The 19,976-nt window shown below is 45.0% G+C and overlaps 1 protein-coding gene across 1 annotated transcript in view; it reads right to left on the bottom strand.

Moving 5' to 3' along the window:
• Positions 1-19,976, bottom strand: part of PSTPIP2 (proline-serine-threonine phosphatase interacting protein 2) — a 70,552-nt gene that overhangs the window by 49,452 nt on the left and 1,124 nt on the right. The gene's annotated exons all lie outside the window — the stretch shown is intronic.

Genomic DNA, 19,976 nt, shown 5'->3' with positions numbered 1-19,976 from the left:
CTAAGTTTTAATGTTAATTTATTTTTGGCTTCACCGCTGCCATGTCGCTAAGGCCAGCCCAAGTTCACTGTATTTTGGATTTTCCGTACTTTGGGCCCATGACTTTTGGGAATGAGAATGTCTTCCGTATTCAAATTTCAGGTTTATTCTTGTCTTAAATGTCAGAATTCTAGAAGAGATAGGAAATTTCTTCCAGTACATGTCCTCCTAAGTCCATTGATTTTTCTCCTCTAACATACCGATTTCTTGGCCAGCCTGATCCAAGGAGCATTTTTGCATGAATTTGGAGCACAGAGGACATTCGGGTATCTTAGATGTGAAATGTGTTAAAATGAGTTTGACTGAACTAGACCAATAAATGTGATTCACCAATGCTACATTTCAACTCAAGTGTGTTGGAAACATGTGTCTATACAAATCTACACATGAATATTTAGAGCAGCTTTATTCTTAACTGCCCCAAATTGGAAGCAACCAAGATGTCCTTCAGCAGGTGAATGGGTGAACAAATTGTGGTATATCCATACTAGGCAATCTTATTCAGTAACAGGATGAAATGAGATATGGGAGCATCTTAACTATATATTGCTAAATGAAAGAAGTCAATCTGAAAAGGCTATGATTCCAACTACATGACATTCTGGGAAAAACAAAACAGAAGACAATAAAGAGGTCAGTGGTTCAGAAGGAGGGAAGGAAGAATGAATAGGGGGGTTTTCAGCCCAGTGAAACTATTCTATATGATACTATAGTGGTGGACCTATGACATTATGCATTAGTCCAAACCCATAGAACACAGTGAACCTTAATATACGTTATGGGCTTTAGCTGATAATAATGTATCCCTAGTCATGCAGCAAGAGTATGTACCACACTAATGAAAGATGTTAATAATGGGGCAAGCTGGGGCTTGGGGGAATAATATGGGAATCCTGTACTTTCATTCAGTTTTTCTGTAAACCTAAAACTGTCCTACATAATAAAACCTATTAATTTTTAAAATTCTTGAAACTATCCTCAGTAACACAGCATGCTTTAGCTTTCTAGGTAATTACTAGAAACAAGATTTTAGTGACTTGATCATCGCAGCAAACTGGTGTTTGTCAAACTGATTCTCAGCAATCTGGCCTGCTTCCTGCTGAAGCCACACTGATCTTTCTGTTCCTCAAAGACGCCGGGCCCTTTCCAGGCTTGCCGCTTTCTCTCTCCCGCCCCCAGCCCTCTGGAAGGCTGGCTGGACCTTCTCCTTCGCATCTCAGCTCAAATGTCTTCCTGTCAGAGAAGCCGCCAGTGATCACTCTACCCACCCCCCAAGCACATGGAGTGACTATCCAATCATCCTATGTTGTAGGCAGAATGAAGGTGGTTTTTTAAAATATTACTTTAAAGGGGGAACCTGGCTGGCTCAGTCAGTGAAGCATGCAACTCTTGATCTTGGAGTGATGGGCTTAAGCCCCATGTTGGGTGTGGAAATCATCTATTTTATTTATTTATTTATTTTAAGATTTTATTTATTTATTTGTCAGAGAGAGTGAGCACAGGCAGACAGAGTGGCAGGCAGAGGCAGACGCAGGCTCCCTACTGAGCAGGAAGCCCAATGTGGGACCTGATCCCAGGATGCTAGGATCATGACCTGAGCTGAAGGCAGCTGCTTAACCAACGGAGCCACCCAGGCGTCCTGGAAATTATTTAAAAATAAAATCTTAAGGGGCACCTGTGTTCAGTTGGTTAAGTGTCCATGTCTTGATTTAGGCTCAGGTCATGAGATCAGGGTCATGAGACCAGGCCCCACATCAGGCTCCAAGCTGGGCATGGAGCCTTCTTGGGATTCTCTCTCTCCCTCTGTCCCTCCTCTCCTCTAAAAAATTATATATATATATATATATATATATATATATATATATAGAGAGAGAGAGAGAGAGAGAGAGAGAGAGAGGAGAGAGAGAGATCTTATTTAGTTGAGAGTCAGAGAGAGAGAGTGCAAGGATGCAGTAGGGGTGCAGCGGTAGGGGCAGAGGGAGACAGAGAAGCAGGGAATCCTAAGGAGACTTCTCCCTGAGTGCAGAACCCCATGCAGGGCTCAATCTTACAACCCACGATATCATGATTGAAATCACAAGTTGGATGCTTAACTGACTAGGCCACCAAGGCACCCCAGTAAATAAAGTCTTAGAATATATATGTATGGGGCGCCTGGGTGGCTCAGTGGGTTAAGCCGCTGCCTTCGGCTCAGGTCATGATCTCAGGGTCCTGGGATCAAGTCCCGCATCGGGCTCTCTGCTTGGCGGGGAGCCTGCTTCCTCCTCTCTCTCTCTGCCTGCCTCTCTGCATACTTGTGATCTCTCTCTGTCAAATAAATAAATAAATAATCTTAAAAATATATATATATATGTATGTATGTGTATGTACACACACACACTACTTTGAAGTATTATTTATCTTGATTACTGAAGTTTTTCTGAACCTTTGGGGTGCATTCTTTCAAATTTCATTCCCAAGGCAAGCATCTTACTCAAGTGCTGGCCCTGCCTTCCTCCCTCCCTCCATGAAGGACGTCCACTGGTCACATTAAGGTCCAAATGACTTAACCACTACCTATCATGGGAAGGGGCACTTAAAACTTCTTGATTTACAGAATAACTGGCTATTCTACAATGAACATATTAGCAAAAAAGAAAAACAAACCACAGATAACCTTGAAGAAGAGATCACCTCCATTTATATGCTTTTATTGTTGAGTTGGGGGAGAGGGAGAGATTTATGTTCGCTGTTCCCGATCGTAATCATTAACAACCTTCTTCAATAGGAATGTGGACAAGCTATATGAGTACAAATGTATGGGATCAGGTTCAACTGGAAAATCCTCTAGAAAGTAACTCAACAATTTACCCCTGGAAGTTGGGATCTGAAGTGCTGAAGGAGGGACTTCAATAGTCTCATGTTTTTTTTTAACTACACAGTTGACCTTGAACAACAAGGGGGTCAGGAGTGATGACACCCCCCAATCTCCTAACTGCCCCATCCCCAACCCCACACAGTTGAAAATCCAAGCATAACTTTTGATTCCCCCCAATTTTAACATCTAATAGCCTACTGTTGACCTGAAGTCTCACCAACAATATAAACAGTCAATTAACATATTTTGTATATGTATTACCGGGACTATATTCTTACCATAAAGTAAGCTGGAGAAAAGAAAATGTTATTAAGACAGTCATAATGAAGAAAAAGAAAATTGTAAGGAAGAGAAAATACATTCACAGTACTGCACTATGAAAAATCTGTGTATAAATGGACAAGCAGAGTGGAAACACTTGTTGTTCAAGGGTCAACTGATACGGACCTGTAATGGTTTTCCTGTCTTGCAATGAACATGTGTTACATTCCTAATTGTTTAAAGTACCAATAAAAATGCAAAATAAATGGCCCATCATACCCATAAGTGGTTCTCTCTGCTTACAGGCCAGGTGGTAAGGAGAGGTCACTGTGAAGAGGCTGGTCCTTTCGCCGGTATATATGGGAGTAGGTACTCTAATTCCCACCCAGCTGGAGGGGCCCCTCATGCCCTAAGGGAAAAGCCTCAGCTTTGGCACAACAGGTGGCCAGGTTCCTTTCCCACAAGCTGGTCATGTATCTCTGAGTTCTGAATTTCTTTTTTTTTTTTTAAATAGACTCCACACCCCGCATGGAGCCCAACATGGGGCTTGAACTCCCGACCCTGAGATCAAGACCTGAACCAAAATCAAGAGTCAGATGCTTAACTGACTGACCCGCCCAGGTGTCCCTGGCACTTTGATGCTATGATCTGAATGGCTGTACTTGTTTTTTTTTTAAGATTTTATTTATTTATTTGACAGAGATCACAAGTAGGCAGAGAGAGAGGAGGAAGCAGGCTCCCTGCTGAGCAGAGAGCCCGATGCGGGGCTCGATCCCAGGACCCTGGCATCACTACCTGAGCCACTCAGGCGCCCTGTGCTTGTTTTTCTTTTAATATTTTTTTAAACCCTTTCAGTTATTTTAAAAGTTACACTTATTTTATTGTAGAAAAATGGGAAAGTACAGATAAGAAAAAAGAAAATAATTATGCTTCTCATACCATATGAAATCCCAGAAAAAAAGAACAGCTGACATTTTGCTGCACACCTCCCAGGTATTTTCTTTATAGACATGTGACGAAGTCTTCATATTGTTTTTTTAAAAGCAAACGAGGAGGGCGTCTGGGTGGTTCCGTTGGTTGAGCGACTGTCTTTTTTTTTTTTTTTTTAAAGATTTTATTTATTTATTTGACAGAGAGAGATCACAAGTAGGCAGAGAGGCAGGCAGAGAGAGAGCAAGGGAAGCAGGCTCCCCGCTGAGCAGAGAGCCCAATGCGGGACTTGATCCTAGGACCCTGGAATCATGGCCTGAGCTGAAGGCAGAGGCTTTAACCCACTGAGCCACCCAGTTGCCCCAGAGCAACTGTCTTTGACTCAGGTCATGATCCTGGAGTCCCTTATCGGGATGGAGTTCCGCGTCAGGCAGGAAGCCGGCTTCTCTCTCCGCCTCTGCCTGCCCCTCTCCCTGCTTGTGCTCGCTCTCTCTCTTTCTCACTCTCAAATAAATAAATAAAATCTTAAAAATGAAATAAAATACAAATGAGAAGGGGGAGCCTAGGTGACAGATCTCTGCTTGGCGGGAGCCTGCTTCCCGCCCCCATCTGCTTGCCTCTCTGCCTCCTTGAGATCTGTCTCTGTGTCAAATAAAGTCTTTAAAAAAATGAGGAGGTCTTATTTTACAAATTGGTAGTAACTTTTTTTAACTTAATATATTATATTAATATATATATTATATTATATTGTTTTTATATATAATATATAATATATTATAAATACTTTTGCTGCTGCTTGTTTTAAATGCCAATTTTTAGGGATTAGGGACTTACTCACTTATTTTAACAATTCCTTTTATTTTTTAAATTTACTTCCACTTGTCATTTTCAGTCATTATCTCAATTTTAAAAATTAACTGAACTGCACAAAAACCACTACAGTACTGGCATACAAGTGTATTACTGACAGCTGCAACTCTTTAACACAGCGCTACTCTATTTTATCATCTGAAACACAGCATGGTCCCAGTTCTAGGCTGGCCAGATAATACTGACCTCCCTGCAAAACAGGAAGCTCAAGCCCAGAGTGGTTAGCTGGGTGGCTTTGGGCAAGTCCCCCACTTCGACCGAGGCAAAGTGGGGTGTGGGTCACAAGTGATACACGGCCATGGGTGGGAGGACTGTGGCTGCCCTTAACTGGTGGCCTCTGCGTCCCCACTTCCTGTTCTCACCCAAGCCAACCACCATTCCATCTGAATAGCTGCAGTCTTATACTCTCAGCCTCTCTTGGACCCCCTGATCTTCCCAGGCTTCCAGGTTACCCATGTGAAACCCTGTCCACAGGACTCATTTCTTTGCCCTGGAGAGCAGACAGGTTCTAGCGTGCTGAACTCTGGGGCCCTGGGGCCGTGCAGGCTCCTTGCAGAAGGAGCCACGTGGCTCAATGGCAGGTGCCTTGACTGGCATCATGTTCGCTCCTTTTGACCCCTGGGAGGAACACCGCGGTCTCTCATATACAGACTCTCCACCTACGTTGTCCAGGAAAAGAGCTTATACCGGCAAGGGTCAGCCAGGGAGTAACCTGCTGGCCAAGACAGTGACCCTGAGCAATGGCTGGTCAGAATCAAAGCCAACAACTCTTCTGGCAGGAACGCCATGGGAATCCTGATGAATCAGGTCAGGAGATGCGAACACAGGACAGGTGGAGAAAAAAGGCTGGCGCTGGGGACAACCCACAGGACTGGTCAACTCTCCCGATCTCCGGATCCGGCCGTTAGCAAAAGAGCCAACAAAGGCCTAAGGAAATACTTTTTCTTCCAGAGAGCTAAGGTCTTTTCAGACCCCTTGTTCAGGACCTGACTGTCTCGGAAGGGAGAAAGCTTAGTGTCTGTATTTGATAAATAGGAATATATCCTCAGAGCAGATTCCAAGAGGCAGGGCAACCAAGGCTTGGAGCAGTAAAGAACTATAGTTCTAGAGTTTTCTGACATCTGTGGCCCTTTATAACATGTCACTTCAGTTCACACTGGAGTAGAATCAAATCAGCACTGCAGGACGAGAGCAGAGAAGAAAGACCTCATTTGACTGTGGTGAGGAAAAGACCCCAGTGTTTCGGCTTGTATCCCTCACCCAACACAACTAAGCCTGAAACTAGGCTCTGGCCCCTCCAAGGGAACCAGACTATTAACTCTTCTCACTCAAGACAGGACCTGCAGGTAGACGTGGAGTCTGAGTCCCGTTCCCTAAGCAGCTTATTCAAGTATTCCTTCCAGCCTCCTGCCAAGCCTCACCCTCCCTGAGGCATTCTGGAAACAGATTTCCCCATCTTATCACATGCCCAATGCTATCTTAGCACTTTTTAGGGGCTGGTGCCCCACGGCACCCACTACTCAGCTGGGAAGGCCCCATAATCCTCTCCTGCTAACCTACACCCATTAGCCTGAGCAAAGCCTGATTAGGCCAGCCTATTTCCAATCAGGATGCATGTTTGCCCCTCAACGAGAGCACAGGCCCACTGAGGGCAGGGCTCATTCTTCTCCTAACTTTCAAAGTCACCAGAAGAAGTGTATAAACTTGGTGTGTAATAGATGTAATCACAAAAGATTAGCTCAACACACTAGACTGTATACGGCATCTGCAAGATGCACACATTTTAAGTATAATTAGTCATTTCACAGATGAGGACACTAAATGGAGTGATTTGAACAAGGACACATCCCTCAGCTTCAAGGGAGCAGAGCTGGGAGTGCAACCCAGGAACGCCCAGCACAGAAGCTCGAGGGCCTGAGGACTGCCCATCCCTACCAAACGCTGTATTTACTGGATGCTAGAACCTGTGAATTACATACACAACACATGTATGTGTACGTCCATATGTAGTTACAAGAACGTGCATCCAAATATTCGTAGTAAATGGCAAAGAATATCCTTACCCTTTCTTCAGACTCACGTGGATTCATAAGTAGCACATGGAAAGAAACAAAACCATGTGTAAAAGAGGAAACAAAACAAGAAAATAAATGTTCGCTCTCCTTGGTGATAAAAACACAAATGTAAGTTTAATGAGGCACCTGTTTATGCTTATTTAATGGGCCACGAAGAAACCATACCTGCCATGTCGGATGTATGAAACCGGTCCCTTCGGATAGTGCCGGGAACACTGAGACTACATATGCCTTCTAGGAAATCCATATATATATATGGATATATATATATATATATATATATATATATATGCCAAAAGTTTTTAAATGAATGCTTTTGTCAGTCATTCAACACACAGGCCTGTGAATCTGAGCTAGGGAACCTGGGGAGCCCCGTTTTTAGAAAGGTTCCCTCTTCGCTGTTTCTCTACTAGGTCCCGTTCACTCACACTCTGTATTTCACCTTGCATCTGAATCAAGGAGCTCTGTCCCCACTGCAAGATCAAGGCAGGAGAGTGAATCATTCTCGGAGCCTCCAAAGCCCGATAACATCTAAAAAGAACCGAATCCCCAATATGTTGCTGGAAACTAGACCCAAACGAACCTGGGTCAGTGCTGTTATCAAGACCCCACCTTCAGTGATCTGTGAAATAACACCTCTTACTCACCTGACATCGCCTTGAAGCAGACCCTTCCCTGGACTCCTGAAGGAACACACACCCTGGACCCCTTCCCAGTGTAAACCCCTGACCCCAAGCAACAGAGGGACTCGCTCTCATTCCCAGACATTCCACCTACCATATGCCATCACTTACGCTATTCAATAAACTCTGCTTCCACTTCCTCCTGGCTCGTGTTCGATGTCTTTTTATTTCGTTTTTCTAAAGTTTTTTTACTTTATTTATTTATTTTGTGATCTCTACACCCAACATGGGGCTCAAAGCCTCAACCCTGGGATCAAGAGTTGCCTGCCCTTCTGACGGAGCCAGCCAGGTGCCCCTTGTGTTTCATTTCTATCCTGCTCAAAGCACAGTGACCCTCTCTGGATTGTCGGATCGGGCCTGCCTACATCAAAGCCATTATGTACCTGGCACAGAACCAGGTACCGCTGGATCAAACGGGCAAGAGTGTGGGTCCTGACACATCAGTGACCATGCTAGCTCTGGAATGACCAGCCGGGGACTCCATATACGTGAGGTAGTAATAAACACTACCCCTGTCGAGGCCACTGTTGTTTTGGGTTTTCTGTTACTTATGACCAAGTCCAGTCTTATTTAGACTGAAGGTAAATGAGCTTTCAGCAGCTAGTGTCTGGCTTTTTCTTTTAAGATTTTATTTTATTTATTTGTCAGAGAGCTAGAGAGAGAGAGAGCACAAGCAGGAGGAGTGGCAGGCAGAGGGAAAAGCAGGCTCCCCACTGAGTAGTGAGCCTGATGCGGGACTCGATCCCAGAACCTTGGGATCATGACCTGAGCCGAAGGCAGACACTTAACCATCTGAGCCATCTGAGCCACCCAGGCATCCCTGGTGTGGGGCTTCGTAATGGAGCAGGAAGCAAGATCATCAAAACAGAGTAAACATACGGGAAGGAAGTGGAGGTTTAAGCAGTGTGGAAAAGGTATGATGTCATCACCATGGAAAGAGAGAGAGTGATCTCATCAAAGATACATAGTAAAACAGCTGGGCAGTGACAAGTTCCTTCTTGAGTCTCCAGAAACAGATACTCAAAGAAGCCAATTTTTAAATGCCCTAAATGAATGAAGATGTACAGCACGACACTATTTATCACAGAAAACTTCAGAAATTATATAAATGTCAAACAGCAAGAGGCTTACATCACTTATAGTATTTTTTAAATGATTATTAGGAAAAGTAGATAGCAATAGATAACCTATACTTTATTATCGTATTTATATTTTATTTATTATATAGAAACAGTAGAATACAAAATAGTACATACACTAGGGTTACAATCACATGTGGAGGGAAAAAATTGCAAGAAGTACCAAATTACTAACAATATATTTTTAATTTCCTTGACTTTGTTACGTTAGTATTAAAAACTATTATTTTTAAATAGCATGTAAGAATCATCTCATTGAGTAGTGAATAGTCTCAAAAAAGTAAGATGTCTCATGTCTCTCTGTAACCCACAGAAGCCATGAAGTATTGCTATGGAAGACTGAAGATTGTTATTGAGTTGAGCGGCCTGAGACGGCATGATGACTTGGGAAGAACGCTCCTCTCTCTAACCAGTGCTGGATTTTCTCTCCTGGTCACAGGGGCTCTGATCAGGTGGTCAGCATCCCAAGTGTGGACCCTGCCCTGTATGTGGGTCTTGTGCCTCTCCCTGGACATGTGGCTCCCAGCAGGGCCAAAGACCATCCTTGATGAGATCACTCTCCCAAGCACAAGATGACCAGCCAGTCACAGTAGAGCAGGCTCTGCAGAAGCCCAGAAGGACGCTTCCCCCTAACGGGAAAGTGAAGACAAGAGCACTTCACTGGCTTGGGTGAGTAGCCTCCATTCTCTGCCACGTATGTCTCTCACTGCTCACTTCCTTTGTTCATTTGCTCACTCTGATATTTGATGAGTGTCTGTTACATGCCAGGCACCATCTTAGGTGTGAACAAGTCAGACGCACCTCATGGGGCTTACAGTCATGGGAATTAGACACTAAAGTATTGTAGATTGTCTTACGGGTGCAGGGCACCATAGGAACGGTCACGTAGTGTCGAGTGAATTGGCTTATTAGAAACCATAATCATCATTTGGTAACTGACCTACGAGTGCCACACTAGAGTAGGTAAGCAGGGGGAGGCAGGTGATCAGAGCAGAGAGGCAGGCTGGGCTGGGTCTGGCAGAGCCGTGTAAGCCATGGTCAGACTTTTAGGCTCCAAGGGCCACGAGAGGCCACTGGAGAAATTCAAGCAGGGGAAGGATGCGAACTCATATATGTTATTGAGAGCTAAGTGACTAGGTTCTGGAAAACAGTGGCTCCAGCTCAAGAGGGCACTGAAGGGAAGCCCAAGGTGACAGCTATGCAGCAGGCCTGACTGAAACAAAAGACAGAGGTCTCCAAAAAGGCGGTCTCCAGAGGAGGATGGGCAGGAAGAGGATATTTTAAAAATACCTGGAATGCTAGAGCATTTTTTTAAAGAGTCTCTGATAAAGGTGAATAATTTGCAGAAATAGAAAAAACTGAGCCTAAAATTCATGTGGAATCTCAAAGGACCCTGAGTAGCTAACACCATCTTGAAAAACAAGAACAAAACTAGAGGACTCACACTTCTTGAATTCAAAACTTACTACAGACCCACAGTAATCAAAACAGTGCAGTACTGGCATAAAGACGGACCATGGGATAGAAAAGAAAACCCAGAAATAAACTGTTGCATACACAAATGACTTTTGACAAGGGTGCCAGGACCATTCAATAGGAAAAGGACAGTCTTTTCAAAAAATGGTGCTGGGAAAACTGGATATCCACATGCAAAAGAATGAAGTTGGACACTTCCTTAACACCAAATACAAAAATTAACTCAATATGGACCAAGGACCTAACTGTAAGACCTGAAACAATAAAACTCTTAGGAGAAAACATAGGGCAAAAACTTTACAACACCAGATTTGGCAATGACTTCTTGGATATGACACCAAAAGCACAGATAACAAAAGGGAAAACAGGGGCACCTGGGTGGCTCAGTGGGTTAAGCCTCTGCCTTCGGCTCAGGTCATGATCTCGGGGTCCTGGGATCGAGCCCCACGTTGGGCTCTCTGCTCAGCGGGGAACCTGCTTCTCCCTCCTCTGTGTGCCTGCCTCTCTGGCTACTTGTGATCTCTCTCTGTGTCAAATAAATAAAATCTTTTTTTAAAAAAAGGGAAAACAGACAAACTGAACTTCATGAGTACTTAAAAATTGTGTGTGTCAAAGACAATAACAACAAAGTAAAAAAGCAACCGCAGAATGGGAGAAAATAGTTGCAAATTATATATCTAATAAAGGGTTCATAGCCAGAATATATAGAGATAACTCCTTTTTTTTTAAGAGATCACTCTTAACAGCAAAAAAATAAACAATCTGATTCAAAAGCAAGCAGAAGACTTGAATCGACATTTCTCTAAATATACATGAATGGCCAACAAGAAAACGAAAAGATGTTCAATTTCACTAACCACTAGGGAAATACAAAATGAAACTACAATATCATCTGGTACCCTTAGGATGGCTATTACTAAAACAAACAAAGAAACAAACAAAAAACTAGAAAGCAGCAAAGTGTTGATGAGAATGTGGAGAAACTGGAACCCTTCTACACTGCTGGCAAAAATGCAGCCACCAACAGCAATATATGGCAGCTCCTCAAAAAATTAAAAATAGAGTTACCATATGATCTAGCAATTAAGCTTCTAAGCACATTCCCAAAAGAACTGAAAGCAGGATCTTAAAAAAATAGATTTTTTAAAGATTTTATTTATTTATTTATTTGAGAGAGAGCACATGAGTATCAGCAGGGAGAGGGGACAAGAGAGAGGTGGAGAGACTCTCAAGCAGACTCTGTGCTCGACATGGAGCAGGACACTAGGCTTGATTTCACGACCTTGAGATCATGACCTCATGACCTGAGCAGAAATGAAGAGTCAGTCGTTTAACTGGGTCACCCAGGTTTCCCAGTCTTTTTTTTTTTTTTTTTAAGATTTTTGTTTATTTATTTATTTGACAAAGAGAGACACAGGGGAGAGGGAACACAAGCAGGGGAAACGTGAGAGGGAGAAGCAGGCTTCCTGCAGAGCAGGGAGCCTGATGTGGGGCTCCATCCCAGGACTGTGGAATCATGACCTGAGCTGAAGGCAGACACTTAACGACTGAGCCATTCGGGCTCCCGCCAGGCTCCCCAGTCTTGAAGAAATATTTGTAAACCTGTGTTTATGCCAGCATTATTCCCAAGCACTAAAATGTGGAAGAAACCCAAGTATCTGTCTACAGATGGAAAGATAAGCAACATATGCTCCATATGCATAACAGAATATTATTCTGCCTTCAAAAGTTAGGAGATTCTGAAATATGTTACAACATGGATAAACCTTGAGGGCTAAGTTATGCTAAGTGAAATAAGCCAGTCATAAAAAGGCAAATACTGGGGGCGCCTGGGTGGCTCAGTGGGTTAAGCCGCTGCCTTCGGCTCAGGTCATGGTCTCAGGGTCCTGGGATCGAGTCCCGCATCGGGCTCTCTGATCGGCGGGGAGCCTGCTTCCCTCTCTCTCTCTCTGCCTGCCTCTCTGCCTACTTGTGATCTCTCTCTCTGTCAAATAAATAAATAAAATCTTTAAAAAAAAAAAAAAAGGCAAATACTGTATGATTTCATTTATCTGAGGTACTTATGGGCTCCTGCGTGGCTCAGTAGGTTAACTGTCACCTTCGGCTCAGGTCATGATTCTGGAGTCCCAGGGCTCAATGGCGGGTCAGCTTCTCCCTCTGACCCTCCCCTTCTCGTGCTCGCTCTCTTTCATTCTCTCTCTCTCAAATAAATAAATAAGATCTTTTTTTAAAGGAGCACCTGGGTGGTTCAGTGGGTTAAGCCTCTGCCTTCGGCTCGGGTCATGATCTCGGGGTCCCAGATTCGAGCCCTGCATCGGGCTCTCTGCTCAGCGGGGAGCCTGCTTCCTCCTCTCTCTCTGCCTGCCTTTCTGCCTACTTGTGATCTGTCATATAAATAAATAAAATCTTTTTTAAAAAATATTTTTTTAAAATCTGTTAAAAAAAAAAAAAAACAGAGTGATAAATATACTGCTAGAAACATGCAACGGACTTTCAGAAATCTCCTAACCAAGATCTAGAAGCAGAAGCAGAGATCAATACAAAGTCCTGGGGTGGGCTCAAGGGCACATTACCCCACCCACCTCCCCAAGCCCCCTGGGGTGTAGCAAGTAGTTTTGTGTGAATGTGGTTCATTTTGTGAACTTTGTGGGTGTGAGGCAGGGGCCAGCCTTCTGCTGCCATTACAACTCTTCATGTTCTTTTTTTTTTTTCTCTCACTGCTAAAATATAGTTGTAAAAATGGTGATGTCATTGAGGCAGATGGAAATTTTAGTATCATCCTTGAGGGTTTATGAAAGTGCTTGAAACCTTAATCCACCCCCATAAATAGTAATATGTACAAAGAATGAAGTCGTCTGTGAAAAAAAAAATATTTACGATCATTACAGTCTTTTTTTTTTTTTTAAGAATAGTGGATAACTAGAGCATTTAAATAAATATCTAAGAATACTCTTTTGTTTTACTTTCAAAAATAGTTAGCTGTGATCATTTGTTTAAAAAAAAAAAAAAGTCTTCAACTGGTTTCTGATCTATTATTACAATCTCATGTGACCTGGTCAAGGCTAATGAAACAGCCATATTTTTTTTTTTTTAAAGATTTTATTTATTTACTTGAGAGAGAGACAGTGAGAGAGAGCATGAATGAGGAGAAGGTCAGAGAGAGAAGCAGACTCCCCATGGAGCTGGGAGCCCGATGTGGGACTCGATCCCGGGACTCCAGGATCATGACCTGAGCAGAAGGCAGTCGTCCAACCAACTGAGCCACCCAGGCGTCCCAAAAACAGCCATATTTGAACAGTGAGTTTTGAAGCTAGGTAACAGTTCCCAAAGATAGAAAACAATGAATATTATGGATTTGTGCACTGGGCCTTAAGAGCCCTGTGCTGTCTTGAGCCTCCTTACACATACAAGTAGTACAAAGAGTTTAAGACAGGGGTATCAGGGCCTGCTGGGGAAAAACTTTCCTGTTCTCATGAAGAAAAACCTCTACCAGATATTTTGAAACCTCTTACCGACCGTTGGTTAATCTTCAGCCCAAAATGCAACGTAAGGTAGAGCTAATCCCAGAAAGCTGGTTTAAACAAACGCCACCAGTCTACTGTGTCTTTGAAAAGTCTGATTTTCCTGCTTTGCTCACACACATATTGTTTGGCAAACAGCCTGTGACTCTGAGGCAAATGATGAAGCCGTTGTTGGGAGGTTGGAAGGTTCACGGCAGCTTTACGAACACTGGTTAAGCATCTGCCTTCGGCTCAGGTCATGATGCCAGGGTCCTGGAAGGCTTCCTGCTTGGCAGGAAGTCTGCTTCTCCCTCTGCCTTTCCCTTAGCCTGTGCTCGCTCTCTCTCTCTCTCTCTTGCTCTCTCTCAAATAAATAAATAAAATATTTTTTTATTTGAGAGAAAGAGAGAGTAAGCACAAACAGAGGATGGGCAGAGAGAGAAGCAGACTCCCCGCTGAGCAGGGGGCTCCATCCCAGGACCCTGGGATCATGACCTGAGCCGAAGGCAGACACTTAACCGACTGAGCCACCCAGGTGCCCCTAAATAAATAAAATCTTTTTTTTTAATTGTTTAAAAGATGAAAGAGCTAAATCCTCAAATAGAGCAGTAGGTCAATAGATAATTTTTAAACTGTTCTATCAAGAAAAGGCAGTATAGGGACGCCTGGGTGGCTCAGTTGGTTAAGCAGCTGCCTTCAGCTCAGGTCATGATCCCAGCATTCTGGGATCAAGTCCCACATCGGGCTCCTTGCTCCGCAGGGAGCCTGCTTCTCCCTCTGACTCTGCCTGCCACTCTGTCTGCCTGTGCTCGCTCTCGCTCGCTCTCTCTCTGACAAATAAATAAATAAAATCTTTAAAAAAAAAAAAAGAAATAAAAAGAAAAAGCAGTATAATCGTATTATTTTTTTAAAGTGGTGGTAACTACCAGGAGAGTATGAGCTTCTGTATAATGATGTTGAGAAAAGCAGGAATTTTTTTAATTTTTCTTAAGGATAGGTCCCATGCGTCTCATTAAATTTGTAAGAAAATAAAACAAGAAAAAAGGGTTTTGATAATTATTTTTAAAATAGGTCCCACTGGCTGCTCTAGGAAGAACAAATTGAAGAAGACTGACTATCAGAGCGCCTGGATGGCTCAGTGGGTTAAAGCCTCTGCCTTCAGCTCAGGTCATGATCCCAGGGTCCTGGGATCAAGCCCCGAATTGGGCTCTCCGCTCAGCAGGGAGCCTGCTTCCTCCTCTCTCTCTCTCTGCCTGCCTCTCTGCCTACTTGTGATCTCTCTCTCTGTCAAATAAATAAATAAATAATCTTTAAAAAAAAAAAAAAAAAAAAAAAAAAAGACTGACTGTCAATAATCTTACCTTGCCTCTGACCACAAGGCAAAACAATACAAAATAGCCCTGCGATGTACTTCTAGGGACCAGTTTCCAAGAGAGAGTATTAAAGACTTAAAGCACTGCCTAAACATTGTATAAACTAGCACATGGAGTCAACATGAAGGGCCTATGTGATAACATGCTTTCTTCTGTTTATTTAAGAGAAAAAAAAAAAAGCAGCTTCCCATACAGCTGTAGGTCATTCTACAAAAAAAAAAAAAAAGTCATCTAGCAAAGCCCAATATGGTACCTGCTTTGTTCTGGTAAGGCTCCAGAATGACAAGATTTCATAGTAGCCAAATACATGGAGCAGAGGGACAGCCCTGGGTGCACAGCAGGGCACTGAGCAAGGTCAAACACCCCGGAGACTTGCCCTGGTCACTCCACTTGCAGAACAGAGAGGCCCCACCTACTGTGGGTACAGGAGGGTGCAGAGGAGGGGCAGGACAGAGACTAGGAAGCTGGTCTAGACCAAGATCCTTGAGAATCAGGAAGCCCTTGTTAAAATAAGGATCTAGACAAAGCGTACAGACAGGCTGGGCCTCACATCCCAGTGAGGAACGTGAGACTCACCTGGGGTGCAGGAGGTCAGCTATCTCTTCAGAAACAGGCTCTACATCACCTGTGCATGTCCACATCTGGAAGACATTGTCTGATCACGCCAAAGACTGGCAGATGTCCTACTGTGTCCTAGCTGCTTCCCTAGAGTGCTGGAAACCACAGCCATGGTCACTGTCCTATTCTGACAAGGTAGCACCAATGTTCACATGCTAAATTACACAGCAGCACTTTACCACGCAGCCCCAAACCCGGCATTCGCAGGGAAGGGTGGGAAAGAAGCCACACACCTGCGCTTCCCATCAGACCCACTCAGGGACCATCCCGCTTCCAAGGAACACTGACTCTCCCCTCTCAAACAGATCCATGGAAAGTTTTCTTTAAATAAGTATTTCTGGGGCACCTGGTGGCTCAGTGAGTTAAGCGTCTGCCTTGGGGTCAGGTCAAGATCTCAGGGTCCTGGAGTGGAGCCCCGCATCAGGCTCCCTGCTCCGTGGGGAGCCTGCTTCTCCCTCTGCTCCTCCTTCCCTTGTTCTCTCTCTCTGTCAAATAAATAAATAAAAATCTCTTTAAAAAATGAATATATAGGGGGCGCCTGGGTGGCTCAGTGGGTTAAGCCGCTGCCTTCGGCTCGGGTCATGATCTCAGGGTCCTGGGATCGAGTCCCGCATCGGGCTCTCTGCTCAGCGGGGAGCCTGCTTCCCTCTCTCTCTCTCTGCCTGCCTCTCCGTCTACTTGTGATTTCTGTCAAGTAAATAAATAAAATCTTTTAAAAAAATGAATATATAGATATAGATATACATAAATAAATATTTCCATGGGGCATTTGAGTAAGAGTATGTATAAAGAATGTGCTGACTCAGGGTGCCTGCAGTAGGTTAAGCCTCTGTCATGATCTCAGGGTCCTGGGATCGAGCCCCACATCGGGCTCTCTGCTCAACAGGCAGCCTGCTTCCCTTTCTCTCTCTGCCTACTTGTGATCTCTGTCTGTCAAATAAATAAATAAAATCTTTAAAAAAAAAAAAAAAAGGATGTGCTGACTCGTGCCTTTTCTGGAGCATCTACTTAATCTGGCCAAGGGCTTTTCCACTTCCATGGAACATTCCTCTCTTGGGCGTGTGCCTGCCCCTTCCTGCTTATACCCCTATTGCCACCTTTATTTGTCTGTCCCCTCTCTTCTCCTGCATTCACAAAGGTATCCTTCCGGAGGCCTTTCTTGCGGACCTCATATCTTTTCATTCTTTCTCTTTGAGGCACTGCCTTTCATTATCAGCTCTGTGCTGATGGTAACAGTAGCTGACAATGCAGGTGTTCACGATGTGCCATGCCCGTGCCTGGCACTGAGGGATTAGACGTGGTTCATGTCCCATTTTTATAGAAGTGAGGAAGAAGAGCTGAGGCTTGGTGGTGGGGTGGGAGGAGGGAGGTTGACGTAACCAGTCACCCAAAGTCACAGAGACACTGTCACCCTAAGGAGCACAACCGGGATTCAAACCTGCCCAGTGAACCTCCGAGCCCCCACTGGTAACTGACGCCTTTCCATACTTCACGCAGTTCTCTATATTCTGTCCTTCCCATGGCCTTCCCCGACCACCAATCCTGGCATGGGGCTGGGGGCTTCAGAATGCTGCTGGCCTTGGTCGTCACCATGGCTAACCTGTGGTTAGCTACTGTTAATGCTGCCTCTGCCTCTTCTTCCTCCTCCTCCCTCTCTTCCCACAAACAAGTTCCTCCTCCTGACTTCCTAATTTCTGCGGCCCTTACCTCATTCTCCACTTTACGTTACAGGGAGCCTCCACTGAGCCCTCCTCTCCTCTCTAGTGCTCACCTTCAACTGGTTGCCTTGCCCTGTGGCTTTGACCTCCTCTGCCCTTGGCTAGTCCTCCCTGATCTCCTTTTCTCTCCCTATGGCCTCCGCTCAGGACCAGACCCCTCCTCCCAGCCCAGTTTCCTTGGCCTCTGCTGGCCTCTCCTCATCCCTACCCCTTCCTCCTCCACGAACTTGAAGCCAAGGCCTGCCCTCCCTACCTTGGTTCCTCGTGGGAATACACCTTCTAACCAAGGTGGTAACCCTTACGTCTGCAAATGCCGCCTCAATTAGAAATCCTCACATAGGGGCGCTTGAGTGGCTCAGTCGGTTAAGCGCCTGTCTTCAGCTCAGGTCAAGATCCCAGGGTCCTGGAATCGAGCCCCGCATCAGGCTCCCTGCTCAGCATGGAGTCTGCTTCCTCCCTCCCTCTGCTCTTCTACCTGCTTGTGCTCGCGTCCTCTCACTCTCTCAAATAAATAAATATTAAAAAAAGAAAGAAAGAAAGAAAGAAATCCTCATATAGACGGGCACCTGGGTGGCTCAGTCGGTTATGCATCTGACTTCGGATCAGGTCATGATCTCAGGGTCCTGGGATCCAGTTCCGATCTGGGCTCCCCGCTGGGTGGGGAGTCTGCTTCTCCCTCTCCCACTCCCCCTCCCCTGCTTGTGCTCTCTCTCTAGCTCTCGAATGAATAAATAAAATCATAAAAAAAGAAATCCTTACACAGAAAAGGTATTTCATAAATATTCAATAAATCCAGTCAACGGATACCCACTTGTGTTTCCAAAGTTTTCTACCATATCCAATCACAACCTTCTTGCCCTTGAAACATGCAAGTGATTCCACTCTGTGCTAACCACAGCCTGGCCTCACCTACCCCCTGAGTGGGTGGAGGCCTCACAGATGCTGCTAAGGTCTCCAGCATGTTCCTTTCTGCCCCTCTGTCCCCAAGCCCAGACAACTGTCCCACTGCCTGATTCCTGAGCATTCACATGCAAGACACTGCGGCAGCGCTGGGGGCTCCACTGATGGCGACACCCAGTGCCTGCCATGCAGGAGAGAGAGCTTCATCCGCAGGGTCAAATGGTGACCCACCACCTATCTCTGGCAATACCGAAGGAGCCGTGCAGACAGCAGTGCTGGGACCGTCTAGCTGAGTGCCAGCCTCACCAAGACATTCACGGAGCCCTTGGTCCACGCAAGGTCCTGCTCCACTGTTTACCAGCCCTAGCAGCGTGGCAACGTTGCTTAACCTCTCTGCCACACCGTTTCCTCATCTGTAAGATGATGGTAAGCCAGCTACCTCTTAGGGTAGTTGTGAGGCTTAAACGAGGAGCATGTGTAAAGGCTTTAAAATGGTGTTAGCTGGGCAGTCAGTTGGCTCAGTCGGTTGGTTAAGCATCTGACTCTTGATTTCGGCTCAGGTCATGACCTCCCGGCCTTGAGACTGAACTCCCCAGTCGGCTCCCAGCTCAGCGTGGAGTCTGCTGGAGGGTCTCTCCCTCTTCCTCTCCCCACCAGAGCACCTCTCTCCTTCTCTCTCTCTCTCCCTCAAATAAATGCTAAAAAATACATCTTTTTTATTAAAAGATGTAATTTATTTGTCAGAGGGAGAGAGAAAGAGCACAAACAGGAGAGCAGCAGGCAGAGGGAGAAGCAGTCTCCCTACTGAGCAAGGAGCCTGATGTGGAACTCGATCCCAGGACCCTGGGATCATGACCTGAGCTGAAGGCAGATCAACTTAACTGATCTGAGTTAACTTAACTGACTGACTTAAGTTAACTGACTTAACTGACTTAAGTTAGTTAACTGACTGAGCCACTCAGGTGCCCCTAAAAATAAATCTTTAAAAAAAAAAAAAAGAACAGTGTTAGTCACAGGCTGTGCACAGTAAAGTCTGCTATTATTTGATATAAAGTGTTACAGGAAATTAGAGATAAAAGACATCTTTGCAAAATCTCTCTCAGGATCTCAGATACTGTCTGAAAGTATAAGGCCAGCAGGGGGGAAAAGGAGTATAAACAGAAAGTTCTCTCCCCCCTGACCTTCACCTCTAACTCCAAACCCAGACTTCCTTTCTGCACGCACACACAACCCCCGCTGCCCCCCACCCCTACCCACTCCTGCAAGCAGGAGTCAGTGCCTGGGAGCCCTCTGAGCCTGGAGGCTCCTGGTCTCACCCTGTCTCTGGCCCTTAGGCTTTACAGACACACTTGCTCAACCAACAACTCTTCGCTGAGGATCCATCCTCCCCCAGCTCAATGGGGGGCAGTGGTGGGCTTGCAGTCCCCCAGTTCAAAACCATAAACTGACAAATGTTAGGAAGGAACAGAACGTGTGGGGCACGTGAGCAAGCAATAGAGCCTGCTGGGCGCAATCTGGAAAGGCTTCCCTGAAGAGG

The sequence above is a fragment of the Mustela lutreola genome, chromosome 11 (genome assembly GCF_030435805.1).
Source record: "Mustela lutreola isolate mMusLut2 chromosome 11, mMusLut2.pri, whole genome shotgun sequence".
NCBI classification, from domain to species: domain Eukaryota; kingdom Metazoa; phylum Chordata; class Mammalia; order Carnivora; family Mustelidae; genus Mustela; species Mustela lutreola.
Note: the sequence above shows the minus strand (reverse complement) of the source record. Positions and strands in the feature narration are given on the sequence as shown.